Source organism: Anguilla anguilla, chromosome 16 (genome assembly GCF_013347855.1).
Source record: "Anguilla anguilla isolate fAngAng1 chromosome 16, fAngAng1.pri, whole genome shotgun sequence".
NCBI lineage: Eukaryota > Metazoa > Chordata > Actinopteri > Anguilliformes > Anguillidae > Anguilla > Anguilla anguilla.
Genome location: NC_049216.1, coordinates 28,453,688 through 28,474,802, shown reverse-complemented (window position 1 = coordinate 28,474,802; position 21,115 = coordinate 28,453,688). Strand labels below are relative to the sequence as shown.

General features: G+C 45.0%; 1 protein-coding gene and 1 long non-coding RNA gene across 2 annotated transcripts in view; one reads left to right on the top strand and one right to left on the bottom strand.

Annotated features, from left to right (window-relative positions):
* wwox (WW domain containing oxidoreductase) overlaps nt 1-21,115 on the top strand; it is a 305,089-nt gene that overhangs the window by 183,741 nt on the left and 100,233 nt on the right. The gene's annotated exons all lie outside the window — the stretch shown is intronic.
* Nucleotides 5,011-6,470, bottom strand: LOC118215189. The gene is made up of 2 exons (XR_004762789.1): nt 6,369-6,470; nt 5,011-5,262 (listed from the first exon to the last, which is right to left on the bottom strand). It is a non-coding gene; the product is annotated as an uncharacterized LOC118215189 (long non-coding RNA).

The following is a 21,115-nucleotide window of genomic DNA, read 5'->3' as shown; positions in this document are numbered from 1 at the left end:
GAATGTAATACCTCTTTGTGGTGAGGATAAGTAGCTGCACAGCTCTGTTCTGAGACTGTTGTTTAACCAATATTTATAATTAAATCAGTATGTATTTATTATTGTGTGGTTATATATGGAATATCATGTTGGGAAACAGTAGCATTGCTAATGTGACTATGTGTTGTTAAATGATACTGAAATAAACTGCATAAGGTTTTCTGTATTATTTGTATCCCATTCCCAGTGTGTAACATGCACCTTACACACCTAAGTTCCTGTCATCTTTAGAATTCAGCAGTAACATACATTTGTTTGTGTGCATGTGTATCCGTGTGTGTGCGTGTGTGTGTGCACAAGTGTGTGTGTGTGTGTGTGTGCATGTGCAAGAGTAAGGATATGACTGTGTATGTTTTGTCATACGTACCCAACATAGGCAGCCTAAATGCGAGCTAATTTTACCCATTTAATCAATAGGCCAGTGGCCTGCTTCAGGTTACAGAATATAAAAATGCGTGGGATGATTCTGCTCTGAGTTATGAGTGTGTGTATTACAGGATATCACTACTGCACTGGCACATTGGTACAACTTTAAAAATTATACAGTGTAAAACCATCATCATGTATTTTCATAAAGATGAAATATTGGTATCTCTGCTCAGTTACAAGGTTTTATTAATGACATGCTGTCAGGAGCTAGATGCTCTGCATATTCGCATATTAAACAGGCGCGAACAGAAATGCTCTTTTTATTACTGCGAGGCATAAATCAGTTTAAAGCATCTCCTCGTCATTTATCCTCCTCTCAGCTAAGTCTTCTTTTATTGAAATGAATTGGCGGGCCGTTCCTTTGGCGCTCCCAATCCCTGGCAGATTTAGGCAGAGTAATCTGGTGACATAGGAGCAGTTGAATTGATATACTGTTTTTCTATTAAAAATGTTGAGCCCCCCCCCCCCCCCCGCCTCCCCCTTTTCACCCCACCCCACCCCCTCATCTTTCCCTTTTCTCTCTTTCCTTCATTTTTTTTTTCCTCCCTAAATGCTCACTTTGGAAAAGAGGAGAGCAGAGCCCAAATTTTGTCCAGTTATTAAAGCGGAATCAGGGAGAGTGCTAAGCGGGGTCCGGCCGCCTGCCTCTTCATTTCTGTTGCCGCGAGCAGATGTTTCTCAGATTGTGTTTTACCACCATTTCTGCTCTTCTCTCCGTAGCACCCTCCACAGCCTTGTGCTGGTTTCATTTTGATATTCAGTATTATTTTGTGAAGACTTGCAGCATTATTGATTCCCCTGATTATTATATTATTTCTCTCATTAGTTCCGCTTTACTATAAAGATTTATCGTGCTCTGTTTATGGCGCAGAGCGGTTTGTTTGATGACCGTGAGATAGAGTGTAATATTGACAGCTTTTTTTCCCCCTCAGTCCTGTTAAAAGTGTTTTTATGTGAAGACCTGTTTCTGGCACGTACATGATCAAAAATGCTAAGGAGCACAAGGACAGAATGTTCAGCATGGCTTAAGCAGGTGGGTTATCCTTTTTTAGCTGATGGATTTTCCTTAGTCCATTGATTCTTTGTGGATTGTTCTTACCAAGCTGGCTTAAGGAAAATAATCGGTTTATTTATGTATTTTTTTTGGGCATTTAAAAGTTAACACAGAAAGCTAGTTACTACACTTAGTATGGGTTGTACTCATTGTACAGAAGGATATCAGTACATGCAATTTCCTGAAATTGATCAATTACATCTTAAAATAAAATCAGTGCCTCTGATGGATGGTGAATGCAACAAGCAACGGTGCCAAATGAAATTTCTAATTTTGTGATATGTACTGTAGTTGCTATACAGTAGATATTGCTAATATAATGATGTTGTGCAGTGCATTGTGGGATACTGCTACGCATGAAAAAAAAATTACTGTGTGGCTGATACTTCCCTATAACAACGTGGCTTGAGACTGATGAATATAGTACATCGTAAGCAAGGTCACATTTAGAAAGGGAAATGTTTATATTTCTGAACAGGCGATGGGTGTTGTATCACCTCCTTTTTTAGGGTGTATTCTGGTTATTTAATGTATTTGCATAGCTAAATATACATACAGTAATGATGCAATCTTCAAACTGCAGTATACACCACAGGATGACATGATGACATCATTTACTGTTGATAAAATAATAACAATTTAACAATGTTATTTTCCTCAAAGGACTTTTCTAATGATTACGTGAATAACAATGATGTTTTTTCTTTTTTGGATGGTTGGACACGATGTGCTCATCTTTTCAAAAGCCCTGCCCTGATAAATCATTCATGCTAATTCATCCAAAAAAGGAACCTGGTTGTTCTCAGCTTAATGGTGAATGGTATCACTTAACTCTCAGGAGCCGTGAAATGGTTTAAGGCTTAAAGCCCGAACGCCCGCAATTACCACACTTTGCGTCTCCGCAGCAGATCTGCCCTCTCCCCTGCCCTCCCCGGGACCTTCAGGAAGTCTCCCTTTCAGGGCTGATGTTGGGGCGCGCGCTGACGAAGGGCGCTGGCGTTGGTCGGCCGCGAGGGGCGGCGGAGGCCGGGGAGGGGAGCGCCGACGCGCCCCCCGCCCGCGTCTGGTTGCACACTGACCAACGACAGCATCTCCCCCGCTCCGGGAGTTTCTGAGGAAACGGCGTTTGAAGGCCCCGCCTCCCGTGACCGGCATCCATCACGTTAGCGTGCCGCGGCGCGGCGCTCCGAGCTGTCCCGGGGCGTCAGAAATCATTACCCCGTCCGCGGCTGAGGCGTCGGCGGGTGCGGGATGGGTTAAAACCCCGGGGCTAGGGGGAGGCGGGGGGGGGGGTTTGGGGGGTGCGGGGGGCCGGGGGTGCGGGCGGCCCGCGCTGCGACCGGCCAGATTGATTCCGCCCCGCCATCGGATATTCCGGACGCGCGGCGCCTCAACCTTTTTTCGAGAGGCCCGAGGAGGAGCGGCGCGGCGCGGTTCAAACGCCCCGTCGTCCCGGGCTGTCATCCGTCACCTTGACGAACGCTCGCAGCGCCTAACCGAAAGCTACAGGCGCCGCCGCCTGATCCTTATTGGAACAAGCGTCTGCAGCGGGAGCCACTGACGTCCGCCGCGTCTTCATGAACTTCAACCCGGCGTTTCCGAGCGCGCGGCGCTGATGCGACATGATAGCAGCCTCTCCTCTACATAAATTAATAAAGCCCGCTCTGAATATTTTTAAACTGGCTTTGGAAGCCGCGGTCTGCTCCCATCCGAGTCCCGGGGAGCCGAAAGACGGATGAAGCGCGCTGCCTCCTCTTTAAAGTGCTCTTCCGACGCCGGGCGAAATAATATTAATCTCGACCGCCTGCTACTTTCATTTACAATGGAGTCCGCTCTGGGGAATGCAGGCGGCGAGGTTTCATAAATTTCAAATGAAATATGAACATTTCTTGTCAAAATACTTGTGTTCGGTAAAAGCTACTCTGGTAGTTTTCTGTTTGTCTTTAATAAGGCGCCGGGGCTGATTTCTGGCAGCAGCCGGAGGGGAGCGGCTGGGTTCTCAGAAGCGACGCAGGGGGAGAGGCAGGATGTCAGCGCGCTCCGATTGCTGGGGTTCAGAGGACGGAGGGAGAGAGAGAGCGGGGGACCCCGTCCGCAAGGGCCAAACCCGCTTCCCCTCCAAGCCTCAAAGCCCAGAGCGGTCCCAGGCCTCTCCCCCATAACCCCTTTGCTAATGAAAAGAAGCGCTTGCACCCGTCCATCCAGAGAGGGCGCTGTGATGATGGAGTGTAGCTCTGGAGACGCTTTCCTTCCAGTCCCCAGTAGGAGCTTTTTCCTCCCCTATCTTTTATCCCTTTCTCCATTCCTTGCTTGCACAGCCAGGGAAAACCAGTTTTGGGGGTTTAGTAGCGTTTGGAAATCCATTCCCCTCTACTGGTGCTGCATCGTTTCTTTACCGTTGGGATGCACCCACTTTAACCCTTTAAGGTGTAAGTCACAAATATGTGATTAGAACGTTCTTAACTGACCATTCTAATTCTGGGGTAACAATCACTACTGGAAATTGAAAGCAATGGATTTTCTAGAACACTGACTTGCAATGTTGGAAAAATCAGTTACAGAAAAACATAGTTCAAAGGGTTAAACCAGTCAAAGAGTGTTTCCTGTTATCTGTAGATCTCCTTCACTTCCTGCCTAAAGCAACAGAAAAGGGAAAAGATATTAAGAGATGGAAGCACTCCGATACACGTGTCCAACACGAGCGTTTATGTGCTGTGACCACGGCAACGCGGACGTCTCCGCATCACAGCACACCGAAGGAGCGTTTTGAAGCTGACGCGGACTCTGACCTGTTTGCCTGCGGCGGGGCTGACCCGGTGCATTGTGCGTGCGCTAACTGTGCTAGCTGAACCCTTGGCTCAGCCCCGGAGATCAGCGCACTAAAGCGTCATTCAAAAAAAAACACAACGGGGCGTTCCTTTATATAAAGAAATGGAGGCCGTGGCGCTGGTTTAATCATATCTTTAGCGCTGATAATGATTCTGACATGTTTTGTTATTGTTCCGATACAGGGAGCCGTTCAGCCCTGCGGGGCAGCTCCTGAAAACACTTTGTTCATTTTCTTTCTATTGACTATCTGCAGTCAGCCAGGACTGCTTGTGCAATGAGCAGGAAAACAGGGGAGGTTTAACAGTCGCAGCCCAGTGAAACCAAACCGCTTCATTTCTGAGCCTGACATGTTCCATATGCCGAGCTCCGTCCCGGAGCCGGTCTCCGAGAGCCGAGCAGAAATTGATTTTCAGTGTTTGTTATAAAAACACGGGACCATCGGGGTTATTGTTTTTTTGCTTTGAATGGCTCCCTGGGTCGTCTAAACGTTTTTTGCAGATAATACTTAGGGATTAGCATCGTGGCTAGCTGTTGCGCTCTCTCAGACACACACACACACACACACACACGCGTGCTCACTTATGCACCCACGCACACACGCACGCACACACACAGACTTGCATGCACACACGGGCACACAAAATGCAAAGTCACAGATCTTTATCATTATGATTCTAATTTATTATTAGAATTCATTTGAAAAAAGGAAGCGGATGGATTCGAGGGGGAAACACTTAGCCCTTCCTGTCCTGCAGAGGTTGAGGGTGTTGAGTGTTTCCCTCAGGAGGAGGGCCTGGGTGCCAGCGTGGCAGGCAGCCAATGGCGTGGCACGGCTGGTCGCGGTGGTCCGGCGCCCCCACCGCCACACGGCCTCTGTCACCATCTACTTCCACGCTTCCCTCTGGGGCTCCCTGCTTGGAAAGGCGCCTTTATTTGTGGTGAGAAATTCACATACCACCCCCCCCCCCCCACCCCACCCCCCACATCTTTATTCCTAATCGCAGTCTGCAGGAAACCAACAATAACTCATCTGGAAAAACAAGATGAACTCACTTAGGCAAGGCCCGCGATCCTAAGCGAGCGCGCCGGTCTTATCTGCGTGAGGGGGGCGAAGGCGCTGAGATTTAGGGCGATTCCGGGTCAGAGGGCCCCTGTAAGGGCCCGGTCCTACGGGCTTGATAAGCACATGGCCCTGGCTAGATACGCGGCGGCGAACAACAATAGCCCATTAATAACTGACAGCTTCCTGTCCCCCTGTCTAATAGGGACGTTACTGTACACCAGGAACACAAGCGGGGCCCTATTTAAAGACAGTTTCCCAGGGCTGTTATTAATTAGCTTGCATGCTTGGAGGGTCCAGGTCATCATTTTCAGTGCCGTTGCACCCGACACCCTCTCCTTACCCTCGACTCTTCTTGCCCTGTTGACTGGTGGAATAAATCAGAATGGCCTTAAGGACTTCAAGGTTCCGTAGATGTTTAATTTTTATTTTTTATTTTTTAAGAAAGTTCTGGAGCCCTGTGTCTGTCGTTCAGAGCGTAAGAAGCTTTCTGTTTTTTTTTGTTTTTTTTTGCAGTCGTCGGGAATCTGTAGTAGTCTATTCGAGTTGCGGCGGCAGTAATAAACCTTCTATTATAATTCCACTGCATTCCATGCTTTATGTCTCTGTGTATACCATCATCCGTCCCGGTTTCATATATTGTGTATTCCCTGTGTGTCTCTAAAATGTATCAAATTACACCAGAAAGGAAGGAAGCCACCATCTCTGCGTTGATTTCCATTTGTTTATTACACGGAATCTACTCTGTACCCCATCTCGACCTCAGAAGGCACTTGCATGCAGTTTAAGCAATTTAAAAGCTTTGTATGATGTGATATATAATTCAGTTTATACATGTTTAATATTGTTCAACATGAATGCACAGTCAGCTGGTAATAAAAACAGCAGCTGGGGGAAATAAAAAGGAATAAAGCTGTCAGTGAAATAAGTGCGCCGTGTCGATTGGTGCCAATTTACCTTGAGAGCACCTGCTCAGTCGAGATGATTGGATGATTGGGGAATCCACGAGGAAAAAGGGGAGCTTGGCGTCGACGCCGCGCGGTCCCCCCACCCCCCCCCCCGAGCCCCCCGGGCGTGGGCCACTCGCAAACGCGCTCTCTCTCGTTCGCAGCGCTGGCGCTGCAGCGTGTGCCAAGCGCTTCCTTTCCACTCTCACTTTCCAAAAAAATTGAAATAAAAAATAAAATAAAAAAAATAGAAAAGCGCACCGGGCACTCGGACGAGACTCTCTCTCCGCGCGGCACGTTGCGCGTTTAGCCACTAAATCATTCATATTGCCTCTGCTTTGGAATTAATTGGCGCCGTTTCCGTGTTTCTTCAGCTACCCCCCCCCCCAACCCACCCCCCCACCCCATCTCTCCGGCCGATTCCCTGTTTATTCGCGCGCCTCTCAACTTGACCCTAATTGATAATAATAAGCGCAGGCTGGGTCTCTGGCCTACGCCGTGTTCTGCTCCCTCCCTCCCCCCCCCGCAAACCCCCCCACGCCCCCCCCGCCCGCTGAATACCGCCTCAACCAACGCGCCAGGCCGCTAATACAGCGCTGACCAAAACACGCCAGCGTGCTGAAGTTTGGCCCTCCTCACTGCAGTAATGGGGCCCACTTCAAGCACCAGGTCGTTCAGGTGTGCTTTGGACACCTGTATGTTAGCCCCGTCTACCTCTTCATGCAGACAAGCTCCTTTTCTACCTGATGCAGTAATAAAAATGAAACTGTATGCAGTATGGCACCTAGCGTTAGCTTCGCTTGGGCCGTGCGTGTACGTGATCATCAAGGGCCCAGGCTGTCACGGTGAAGTCATACTTCAGCTATGAGATGACAGATTATCCTTTGCATAAATAACGCACCTTTTGACGTATCATTATTCATTACAAGATTATCGTGCATGTGAAAATTTTGATGAGTGATGCGTTCGCACAATATGAGATTTCCTGCTATTGTTAAGCCAGACTCGCTGATAGACTGTGTCTCTGTGTCTCGCCAGATTTTGATCTGTATAGTTCGCTGCCAATTTTTTGTTTGGCTTAATATTTAACGGTTCCTTTTTAGCATTTGGATGGCTTTGAACGAGGAGTGGCCTCCAGTGTGTAACCTTTAGCATGTTTCGCTGTTCTGGGTGAAAAGAGAGCCGTGATCTAAGCCTTAAGCGTGGCGGTTGACAGACAGGTGTGTACGCGCACGATGGTATTCAGTACCAGCTCATTATGTAAACATCAACCAAGTAACTCTCGCAGTTCTGTTTCACTGACTGCTTGCTCCTGGGCTGTCGGCATGGCATTCATTGTGAATGGTGCTATTGAACTGAAATATAGGTAGTATAATGGATTTAAATTCTGTAATTTTGATGGATGGATTAATTCATGACATATTATGTACCTTTTTGGTTGAGATATTTCAGCACTCCATACAATGGTCTATCCAATTTGCTATACTCAAAAACCACTAAAGCATTCTGATAAGTAGGACTTGTGGTTGTAAAAAAAGATCTTTTGGCAAACTCAAACTCTGTATGAGTACTGCCCTGAAATACTGGTCCAAGATCAGGGATAAACGTTCTAAATCTTAGCAGCTAGTACAGCTAGCAACTTGGTTTTTTTCTTCTTTTGTTTTTTTTTGTGTTCAATTGTGAGAGTGTGTTTAGAACAAAGGTAAAGCTTCGAGCATGCCTCTTGCAAAAACTGTTACCTGTGGTGATACATTTTGAAGTAATTTTATCTTCTGTAAGATGTCTTAACATTTTTCCTTTTCCAATTTGGAATTGTCAGTTGTGCCTCTCGAGTCAAAGCGATCCAGGGGCTGGAACAACCCTGACCTGGTTCAGCTGTGAGCGAGCCAGTGACTGCTGTCTAACCTGCAGGCCCTGCAGGGGAGTTAGTGTCAATCAGAGGAAAGGTGTATGGTCTCTTTTGCTCAGGATGACTGGTAGACTGTGAGTTTAGCTTAAGATGTCTAATATTATAGGGCCCGCCCTGCTGCTTTGGTGACCACATTCATTGGCTGAGCCACTTAGGGTTAAAAAAATATATATTTTTCTTTCTTTTTTCTTTCAACAAAGTTTGCTAAGCAGACACGTAGGTATGCTGTCACAAACAAGTAAACAGTATACTACAGTATGTTGTTACCAGCATAGCCCCCAGTTTTAAAACATTTATGAAAACATTATTCCATACATCACGCAAACCAGAACTGCAGAAGAGTTACTTGGCTGATATTTACACTGTGAAACTTTGTGGATTTCTACTCGCAAGAACGCATTGGCATGCCAAAACTGTTTAAGGTACCACTCGCGAAGCATACCGATGCGGAATTGCCTTCGTTCTAACGGGACCGTTTGACATTAAAACTTGAAGACTCCTTGAAGAGCAGAAAGCTGCTCCTGGCCCCTCAGCCGCTCGAGAGCGCCGCGTTTGAAAGAGCAGCGGCGACGCGCGGATTTGTTTTCTGTTGCGCGAGTGTGGAGGACCCTCTGTGGGCTCGGCTCGAGTGCCGTCCTTAGCGCTGTGTTCACAGGGCCCTTTTGAATGCCTTGAATGGTGCGGAGGAGAGCGGTGAGTCTGCGTGTCGTTTTCCTGGCCCTCCTGGTGGGGCCCCGGGGGGTGGGGGTGGGGGTTCTGTGCTGGCTCACTACGTCAGCCTCCGCCCGCGCCAAAGGCGTGCGCCAAAAGCTCGCGCCGAGCGATGCTGTCGTAACGCACACTTCATGTTGCACTGCAGCGGGACCCCTACGTGGCTCAGTGGGCAGACGGTGCTGGCCCTGCCCCAGTGCAGGCTGGGCCCTGTAGTCACAGGTCCAAGCGCTGGCTGTGCCTGTAGCCAACGGTGACTGACTGAGTACCCGCAGTGCTGGGACCCAGCTGGCCTGGTCCTGCCATATGCAGGGAGGGTTTGAGCCAAACAGGGGCTTCCTCGGGCTGCCGATCTCCTGGCTCCTCTCAAAAATGAGCCCAGGCACCCATAACCTCCCATTTGCTGTGAGTGAGAGACATGCCGTTTCATGCCACTGGTGCTTGCTGTGCTGTAGTACCGTGGTGTGGCACAGTGGTAACCTGAGTGGGCATGATCTGTGAGAAAAGGAGGGAGAAACAAAATGGCTGAAGCTGCTCTTGACCTGGAAAATTCACCGATGTAAAATATCTGGTGCGAGACTGAGGAATATAGACTACTGCATGCAGGTATCTGTTTTCTATTATTCCCTTTAGACAATTTTCCTCAGTTCTGTGAGATTTATCCCCTGAGGATGTATGGAAGATGTCTCCCAAACATTACCAGTGGAGTACTACAAACATTGTGTGATCTATTCTGTTTAGCTGTCTGCTTTCTACATCACAACTGTGGTAGACAAGATAGCATCTCATTTTTTCACATGGTTTTCATTTTGAAAGTGCGCATTTGGCTATAACTTTTTGCAATGTCCAATCAAAGAGTAGTATCCTGATTGCTTCTGATTTAAGCATTAACTTCATCTGTGAGTTTATCTTTATCTTTTACTATCCATAATTTAATAAGATCATATGTAGTGTTATTAATCCTACAATTACAGCTGTGATTATCAACCCAATCAGCTGTTTCACAGCTGGTTAAAAGATTCCATTAGTGATATGAATTGAATAATGGGTGACATTAAAGAACTGTGTTTCAAAAAAGCAAGAAAATAATAATGACATGCTTAGCATAAAGTCAGAGGCATTATCTCTGCGGAGTTATAAACATAATTTCTCTCTCTCCTCTGGCATGCTATTCAGCAACTGAATGGCCAATGCTTTGATACGAATTGTTTGCTCAAGTGCTATTAAAACAAACTTTGTACATAATCATACAAAAATGAATTGCAATCGTTTGATGAAGATGGTAGCAGCCCATTGACACCTGAGTAGCAACATGTGCTACTTATTGTCCAGTTGAGGGTTTTTGTGAAGAAAATGGCACAAACTGCCTGCATTTGTTTACTGAGTCGATTTCTAAAAATGCAGTTATTTTAAGCCCAAATATTAACGAAAAAGTTGTGGAAGGAAGAGGGTATAGCATTTGTGGTGTTGGAGTAATTTGAATTTAGTCAAATCACCCAATTGCGTGAGCTCTGACCTTTCTAGTGTATGGAAGTGACCATTAAACTATGGTAAGAGGCCTTTCATATGAATGAGTGGTCAAATGTTCAGCAAGTAAATGATCAATCAGTAAGCATACTTTACTCTATATCTTTTGATCAGTGTATCTTATCTAAGAGAATTATGCATTTTGTGCTGGACTAGTCACCTCAAAGCTATGTGAGGGGTGAACAGCCTTCTACCCCACTAGGCCTGATTTGGCTCCTCTACATTCCATGTTAGGCTAGGCAGTGACCTAGTACTACCTGTCCCCACATTTTTTTTTCCCCTTTGGAACTGATATCATGGAATTATAGCTCATGGGATCATCTTTATTCATTTTACGATCTTGAGCTCTCATGTTCTGGTTTTCATGAGGTTGGGAAAGGAAAACCGTATCTTCTTGGTGAAGTAAGAGAGAAGGCTTTAAAACTATTTGGTTCAGCCTTTTTAAGTCCATGACATATACGATAAGGTCAAAACTGTAAACACCCTATTTTTATGTTGCAAAAATCTCAGATCTCTAACCGTAGATTGTTACTGAAAAGAGTTTTGTAGGTTAAGTTGTGCTCATTTGAACTCTCCCAAATTTACTGATAAGTACAAATACAGTTGAACATTACAGTTTATAACAAAAGAGAAAAAAATGGATAAAAATGGTTAGCTAAGTTTACTGTAGGTATGGTGCCATTTTTTGCAAGTGGAAGTGAATGACCTCATCTAAGCTGAATTATTCTTTTGTTCCGTTAAAAATACTGAAGGAAGGTCCTCTAATTTCACAACAAATTAGACTTTGTTGTCCACACAGAAGACGTGCAAAGGAAACAGTGGTGTCTGAAGTTTTACGTATCTGCTTATTTTAGACTTTCCGTAGAAAAGTAAAAGTGTTTGATCTTAAATGTCAAAGGTGTGTCAGCAGTGCATAGTTCTTATACTACTGTGGCTTTCATATGTGAATATCGAACGCTGTGGTTCAACCACAGGATAAAAACAAGGGCACGCTGTTCTAAGGTAAATCATTGCATCCGGAGGGGTTCTCACAGTCAGATTCTTATGCTGATTTGCTGCAGTCAAACTGTGTGTTGGCCCGTGTTAAAAAGAGCTCGGTTCTCTAATCCCTGCCAGTGTCGTACGCAGTCAAGGTGTAAATTGCGAGCGCTTTGATGTGTGCCTGGTCTCTGTTGTTTGGCGAAGGCTGGCAGAGCTGGTGAGGGAGGCTGCGTACGTAGGGGCCGTTGGCTTCCTCTCTGAGGGAGGAAGCGAGGCGCTCGTCTGACGGGCGGGCCGCGTGGACGGCCGTCGCCGCCGCCGCCAGCGGTCTCCCTACTCCTTCTGCGACCTGAGAGGCTCCGCCATTGACCGTCTTGCGGTCGTCCGCCGTCTGTTCCCACTTCACTTCGACAGACAGGCTATTTTCGTGTGGTTTGTGGTAGACAAACAGCTCCTGACCTCAAAGGTTTGCTCTCGCTCGGTCTGTTTGCTGGCCTTTTGATAGAGTTCTTGACAAGCGCATCTTGCCCTTTCTCCCTGGGACCCTGCTTGTTTTTAAGCTGAATTATTAACCAGCTCTCCTCATCTCCCGGCCACGGGCTGGTGTCCTTCACCCCCTCCACCTCCTCCACCCCCCCCACCACCCCCCCTCCATCGCCTCAACACCACCTACTGGGAAAAGGCAGGGTGTGGATCAAAGCAGCACGCAGATGCTGATTTTTTTCTTCTTCTCTCTTCTCTCTCATCTAAAGTAACAGGGAGATTAAAAATTAGGCATGCTGAGTTTCCGGCCAGCCCTGGAATCCCACACCCCTTTAAAAATACTTTTGGACTCTTTGAGTCTGGATCGCTGTAACTAGGGCTCCCCACCGAAGCCGTTTGTGGAGAATTTGGATCCTTGTCAAACCCGCCAGTCGGAATCACCGTTTGATAAAGAAACATGTCAAATAAATTAAAATCAGTCAAAGTCCTGTAACGTAGAGGCATCAATCAATTACTCTTAGCAAGGACGTTTTTCTTTTCTTTTTTTCTTCTCAGCAGTTTCTCACACTGTCCGTTTGCGGTGTCCTCCGCAACCCTGACAAACCATCACAGCAAACTCTGCATTAATGTAAATGTTCCCAAAAGAGGCCTGGAAATGACAACCATACGTTTTGCCAGTGAACTGAGCGGAATGATTTATGATGCCACGGGCGGCATTCCGAATTCTGCAAGTGTCCAAGAAACTTTTCAACATACAGGTCAATTGCTTGCAGGTTAAATGACAACCGGCATTGTAAAGTCATTAATTCCTAATCGGGTCCAGATGTTCAAGTGTGACAGAAATGATCTTGCGTTACCCCAAAGCGTGCTTGAATCGCGTCCGCTTGGTCTGGGGCCACTCTGGAAGTGCTCTCGGCTACGAAAGAGAGGCCAGCAATGTGTCCGACCTGAAGAGAAATCCTTCTCCGCATTTCAGAGCATGCTCATTATCTCTTTAATCACCATTTCTCAGAAAATGTATCTGCATCTGACTTGTTAAGAGGATAATGTTCTTGGTGGTTGGATGGGTTGTATTTGAATTGATAGCCTAAGCCTGTTGATAGTTATACTGAACTCTGTTCTTACGATGCATGTTCTGGTTGCTTAGTAGCAGGAACCGTTCCACACACTGTTTTTATTTTATTGCTCAGTTCATTTTCCTGTTCAGCTTTTCATATTGTACAGTCTTTTTGCATTTCACAAGGTGAAAGATTTGCTGCAAAACTATGGCGACTGACCTGTCCAAATTTAGGATTCAGCAGAAGCATGTGCTGTAACATAATTACACATTTAAGTTCAGTTTTGCTATGGGTAAGTGGATTTGAGGACACATTTCTGGTTATTTCATTTTAGGCCTAGTACTAATTAGTTGTCCTAATTTTATTCTTCTGAATGGCCTTGTGAGCCTGCTATGTGTTTGCCACCATGCTAATTGTGCTGAAATTGTACCTTTTTGTTGCTGGTAGACAGGTAGACCTGCAGCTTAATTTCAATGCAGCGTAATGAGAATGAAAATATAAACTGTCTAATCGGGCGATGCACAGCAAGGTTTGTAAACTAAAAGAAATATTGTATTTGCTCTGTTACTGTCCCCCAGGGAGGAAACATCCATATTATATTTTCATGAGCCATGCAGCGCAATTGGGACGTGACCTTGGTGTCTGCTTTATGGCACAGATATGGAGTGTGCGTTCAGAGCCATATTTTATCTCTGGATATTTTCCCAGGATTCCTGTTTGTTTTTCCAGATGCTGTCCCTTTCCCATCCCAATGTGACTCAATGGAGGGGTGTCACTGGGGGCTTCTTTGTGTCAGGATCCTTCGGAAATATGCTCAGCTGCTAGTGCCAAGCTTGTCGCCATTAGATATTCAGGCCAGATAGGCAGAGAGAGCGGACTGGGAAAATGGGAGAAGGGAATAGGGATCTCCGGTCTGGTGAAACGTAGTGAGTGCCAGGCACAATGCTTCACTCAAACGGCAGGGTAGCCGCCTGGGCTTTTTGCCGTCCCAGGGTGACGTATTGGTTGTGCGAGACAGTGCCAGAATTAGGAAAGCTTCATCACTGCATCCCAAGCCCTTGCAGGGGCTGTCCTGTCACAGTCGTCTGAAATTGGCTGAGATCACTACCGTAATTGATCTTAATGCTAGGGAGGCCTTTGCGGAGAGAGCCTGGACACAAGCAAGACAGTCGGGAGACAGAAGAAGATTGGTGATCTGTACATCTGGAACACGCTTGCATAGACCCACGTGTTCATGTTTCCTGAATAATAGGTCTGAAAACTCCTAATCGGATGCTAAAATCAGCAGGGTGGGCACAGACCTTGCGCTAGTGTCTGTCTGAATCATTTCTGACAGACCTCCAGACCAGGCCCCTGGAACGCATCCTTTACACATTTTTAATTGTTTTCAGTGTTTTCAGAGAACTGGGGCAAAGTTTCCACACCCAGCCAGGAGACATCAGACGGTGCACAGCCTATGCTCAGCTCTGCTTACTAATTGGGCGCAGAGAGGAACATCCACACATGGAGGTCCTATAGTGTTGTGTGTGTCATCTTGGGAACCTGGTCTTTCGTATTTATCACAATACGGATTCTATTACTTGTCTGGACTTAAAATTGGAAGGAATGCACCAATGAGTATAAGTGTGCGTGTGCAACAGCAGCGAACATGAGGGTGAAGTGAGAGGAGGGTGGAGCCACTGTATGTGGGGCAGACTGTGAACACACTGTGAACAGGAGGATTGGTGCAGGAGGCGTTTGGACTAGCCAATCAGAGGACAGAGAAAGGGGTGTGAACACCGCACGGCTCCTCCGGCTACAAGGACAGGTCAGCCAAATCAGAGTTCTCGCTTTCCTGTCCAAAGGAGCCTCGTGAACCAGTTCCTCTCACCTTCACCGTTTCTATAAAGTCATCTAAACATGCAATTTGCCCAGGCTTACATAGCCCTCTGTGGCCTACTTATTCAACTGCACTTATTTACAATGATGTAAGTGTGGCTAATGCTATATCGGCAGTTAGAATGGTTGGGCTTTATTTCTGGCATATCAGGGAGAATTTTGACATGGTGTATTGACGGTTGCTTCAGAAGGGCAAAGGTGTTTTGTTTTTTTTCCTGGCAGTACTGGTAGTGCACAACAGCCTGATCTGATTCTTAACGACTTTACGGCTAAGCAGCTTCTTCCACACATTATTCAAGGGCTGCTTAGGAACGTCTCTTTATCCTCTAGTTATCTCCCTGTCATTCTCAAACAAACCATCAGCTAAGTGCGCCGTTTTACTTGCAAATGTTATTGTTTTTAAATTGCGTTATTAGCTTAAATCTCCTTTTTCGCTGGGAGGCATTGTGAACAGTGTAGGTTCCCCCTACCAGCGTCTCTCCCACACATACCACAGATGCTCATGCGCACACACACACACACACACACACACACTCACACACACATGCTCACATACTGATGCCCGTAACACAGAACAGACCCCGTCTAAGACACAGAGAGAGAAAAAAAGCACAAAGAGGTGTAGATCATGGACACATTGAAACAGATAGATATAATGTTAGTGCACTCAAACAACCCTCTAAATGGGTACCTTAATTCTAAATAAGGACATTACTCTTAAAGAGGATTTGTCACACGGAATGATTTCTTTCACAGCTAGAGTAAACACATTATTACTTGAAAAGCAGACAGTCAATAGCAAACTCTACCCCTGTAAACTTCTTGCAGAATACCGGCAAACAGGACAGTACAGGACATAGCTCTGAGTGTGAGTACATATTCTTTGGGCTGTTTAGAATTTATGAAATGAAAATGATGCCTTTCACTGTGCTAAATCAGATGGTTGTCAAAGAAAGACATCAGTGCCCTACCTTGCCAAACTTAGGTGATTAAATGTAGGGTTAGGTGCAAGTATCAGTGCACACCTATATAACAAGTCCTCAGCCAATAATTTTAAAAAAGCATCTAGTCAAACAATATACAGTTAGTCCTGTACTATAGTGCACATACAACCAGTGTGCAAATTCAAGTGAGTAAAGTATAATCGCAGCAAAAATGCATTCAATATAAATCCAAGTTACTCAAAATCACCATGCATATACTGTGTTTAGAGACATTTTCTAAAAATCTGTCTGTGTACCTTATTGATATCTAAATGGTGCAAAGTTACAGTAAACCCTTAACCAATATGCTGCACAGGAAGGAAAGAAGCCATGTTCCAATACAATGCTGCATTTTTTTCCCTTCATTTGTTCCAGTAATGTGTTTCTTCGCACAGTTTTTCTTGACTGTCATTGTACTTCTGTCTGTGGGAGACCACGTAAAGTCCCATATACATGCCGTCCCAATTTGAAGCTTTGCACTTTAGTTATTAGAAAGGGAGGCCAATTTGAAATGCATTCTGTGGGTGGTCTGCGGCGCTTGATAGATGGTACAGCGTGTAATTGCATTGTTAGTTTTATTCACTTAATCATCACTCGTATGTATTTATTTATTAATATTAACAAGCTGTATTGTTCTGAATATTTATTACGCACAGGGACCTGGGCACCAACACATTCACAAGTACGGTGAATGCTCACCTCTGATGTCACCACATAATACCTCATTGTGTGTACATGTCTTAATAGGCTAACCTTTCATAAAGCTATAAAACTCTGTTTAAGAGGCTCTGAAGTATACGCCTTAATGTCGTTAATTATTATTGTCATTTAAGAGGACGAGGGAAATAGTCAGTGGGGAGGCGAGCCTCCATTTGGGGGGTTTTACAACACCATGCTCCAATTTATGGCGCTTCCGTCTCAGGAGAGGAGCCATGGCGACTGGCCTTGTGAAGCCGTCTGCCTGCCATCCTGGCCACTTTGCAGCGGTTCTGTGTCAGAGAATTTTGACAGACTGCACTTGGCCCTGATGTGCATGTTCCACAGGAACGTAACATTTATGCTGGTTATCACCACAGACACTGTAATGTTTATGCTGGTTATCACCACAGACATTGTAATGTTTATGCTGGTTATCACCACAGACACTGTAATGTTTATGCTGGTTATCACCACATGCACGGTAATATTTATGCTGGTTATTACCACACACCCTGGAATGTGTATGCTGGTTATCATCACAGACCTAGGCCTGCTGTAATGCTTAGTCTGGTTATCACCACACACACGGTAATGTTTATGCTGGTTATCACAACACACATGGTAATGTTTATGCTGGTTATCATCACACACATGGTAATGTTTATGCTGGTTATCACCACACACACGGTAATGTTTATGTGGGTTATCACACACATAGGCCTGCTGTAATGCTTAGTCTGGTTATCACCACACGGTAATGTTTATGCTGGTTATCATCACACACATAGGCCTGCTGTAATGCTTAGTCTGGTTATCACCACACACACGGTAATGTTTATGCTGGTTATCATCACACACGGTAATATTTATGCTGGTTATCACCACACACATGGTAATGTTTATGCTGGTTATCATCACACACATGGTAATGTTTATGCTGGTTATCACCACAAACATGGTAATGTTTATGTGGGTTATCATCACACACATAGGCCTGCTGCAATGCTTAGTCTGGTTATCACCACGCACAGTAATGCTTCAGCTGGCTATTACCACAGACACTGTAATGTTTATGTTGGCGTGACTGCACACACAGTAATTTTTAGGTTGGTTATCATCACAAATACACACAACAATGTGCTAAATGGCCCCATTCACATCGGTATTTTTGAGACTGTTAAATTTGTTTGCGCTCCGATTGTAGATTTAATGGAAAGCTTTCAAAGAAATGCTGGCTATGAAAATAGCACAAGGTAAAATAGCACAGGTGAAAAAAGAAAGGGTCCGACAGCTCTCTTTGCTGCCTGAAAAAATTTGATTGTTGAAGTGCATTGTGGGAATGGTTGAGAATGGGAATGCAGTAGCCTTTTGGATTTTTTCATCTCTTTTGAGAGCCGAGTGGAAAATAATTATTTTGCTGTAAAAACACAGAATACAGCAGTTTAAGACTCTCAGCTGTTTAACAGTTATCATGGCTATGGGGGAAATAAAATGCGCGTGTTCAATATAAACACATTTCTCTTTATCTTTCCCTGAACTCATTTATATATGAAATATGTACGCTGTGTTAACATTGGAGGGTATAGAATTAAAGTGATACGACTAAGTTAATTCTGTTTAAACATGTATAAACTGAGATAGAAAGTAATGGCACTTGAAAGCATGGTAGGAGCCTGAATGTTAAGTGTACTGCAGTGCCTGTGTAGGTTGGTATTTGTAATTAAGTTATAAGAAGTCCTGAATCAAGGACTACAGACAGACTGGAATGTGAACTTTATCTGCTCAGACCTATCAGTGAAAAGAGCAGTAACGCTGAGAACCTTCCCTGGTTATAATCACACAGGCCAGATGATTTGTAGTCCACACTTGACGCCAAAATGGCAGGTTGTATTAAGAAAGATAACTGGATACTTAAGGGTCTCTTTCTCCTCCTATTGCTATCTAAACGCACGTTGTAATGAATTAAAAGTTAATACCACTGCATAACATTCCTCTTTTCTTTGAATTCCTTTGGAAATAATTACAAATTAAATCCAATTAACACGCTAGGGTTCACATTTGTAATACTCTTACTGCGCACTGCAGTAGAGAATAAATTCTTAATTGGACTGGAGACAATTAGTGCGATTAATCCCCTCAGAATTCAGAGAGCACCGTAGGATTAAGACAGTATTGCCTTTGTATCTGATGAAAGGTTTTGGCATTTCTTTTGATTCTCATCTCAGTACCATTTCAAGTACATAACTTAGTATTATAACTGCAATCATATTGGAGTTTTTCCAGTCAATTATTGAAAGAAAACGTGGTTTTTGTTTCTACCAAAGTGAAAAAATAATTTAAAAAATCTAACTTTAATTTAGTAAAAAAACTAACAAAAAAAACTATTGGTCTATCATTGATATAAAGTTGTACTAGTTTGGGTTATGTCAATAATAATAATAATAATAATAGTAATAATAATAATAACAGGGCTACCAGTTTTTTCTTCTCTAGATCTATATTTGGTTTCTCTGACTGTCTTACATAGAAAGTGCCTCAGAGCCTTGAACTTTTACCCACAGCTGAAGGAATTCAGACGGAATTCTGTTTCTAAAGTGGCTGCCGGCTCGCTTCCTCGAATCGATGAATGGATTTATCGATTGCCGCAGAGGTCGGCGTTTGATTTTTATTCTCTTTTTTTTTGTGTGTGTGTGTGCACGTCTAGGGCGAGGAGCTTATTCATGCCTGGAGGAGGCAAAGGTCAAAACTGAGCGGGCGGTTGTCGAGGTCCCGTCTGACGTTAGGCGTGGAAGCGAGACTTTCCTTTTGACCAAAGGGTTTTTTGCGGGGTAGGATATCCTGCTCTGGTCTCCAAGTCATTTCTGTCGCATGGCCGTGGGCGGCATTGAAGGTGCGAGTACAGTGGGAGGAACTAGGCCATAGCGCCGGTGGTTATAAATGAAGGTACAGTGTGGCCCGGTGAGTGCGCGGTCATATAACTGTGCTCGATGCTGCTCTTTTCCAGACCTCTCATTCATCTTTTCATCACTCAGTTTGGGCTTTTTTTTTATTTCTTTCTTTCTGTTCAAAGGGCTGCTCTCTTTTAACCATCAAAGCACGGTGCCCTTGGAATTATTGTATTGTGTGTGTGTGTGTGTGTGTGTGTGTGTGTTTGTCCTATAATGTGTGCATGCACATATACATTTTTCTGTGAATTCAATAGGTCCACTGAGGCTGTCTTGAAAAACAAAAAATCATTATTTCACAATATTTTATTATATATCATAAGTGTTTCTTTATGAAAATAGCTTTTTAAAAGTTGTAAAAAAAAAGATATTTGATCGTATATATCATTTTAATCTCTGGTCAAAAGTTCCGAGCGTGTACCAGATCGGCAGCCCTTTGACTTATAAATGCTTGGAAGGTCCCGCTTTTCCTGCGTTTTACTTTCTCATTGAGCCACCCCGGTGCCTCTTAAATGACTTAAACACACGACCGGTACGTGTGCAGCTGCTGGACTCACAGCCGCGGGAAGGAGCACGACGCCGTATTGCGTTTCGGTGAGCGAAAATCCAGAGAGACGGGCTGGGGTCTGGGCGGGTTCGCGTGGCCGTTCTGGCCCCGGTGTCTTTTCCCACATGGTCGCTTCTGCCCGTCCTGTGCACCGCTCCTCCCCACAGACAGCGCGAGCAGCCGAGGCTCGCAAAACAAACAACAAAAATTGAACGGAACGTTAGAGGGGGGGAGGGTTGGATCAAAGATCAATAAAGGTAGAAAAGATGTGAAACCCCCCCACCCCCCACCCACCGCCCACCCACTACCTTTGCTTTCCTTTCTGTGGTAAATACATGCATTTAAATCAGGTGCAGGGAGTCCCGGTAACAATGACAAACGATGTTGTATGTAATTTTTTTCTATTAACATAAAGTAATATAAACTGAAGGACACTAGTCTATAGAGAGAGTTAGTGGCTAATGTTCCATATCAGATGTGGACAATGTCAGGACTGAATACAGATTAGGCAGTGTCCTTCTCTCCCTGGGGGAATTAAGGTTTGACACAGAATTGGCTGCCAAGTGTATTATTATATCTTGCTGGTGCCAGTCCTGTCTTCCCTGGACTGTTAACCTCTTCTTCTCTTGGAAGGCCCCGTCCCCATCGCTCCACCTGCTTTGCAGCTTCCTCTGGCAGCAAGCATGATTAGCGGCCAGCCCGTCAGTGTGGCCAGGGCTTCGGAAGAAGAGGCGACGACGGAGGGTGGACATCTCTTTTCCGTCCTCTGCTCGCGTTTCTGAAAGCGCTGCAGTTCTGCTGGAAAGCCGTAGGGTTTCAGCCCGTGTTTTTGTTTCTGATCATTCGCATGTGCTGACCTGTTTTTTTTTTAATACATTTCAGACTGTAAACGAGTAGGCGCTTATCGGAAGAAGGTTGAGTTGACGAGGTGCTAGTCGTGCCTCAGTGGGCGGCGATCTTAATACTGGTTTCTAAAGATATCTCACCACCGCGTTAGATCTCAGTCTCTACATAGTTCACATATGGAGGAAAAATT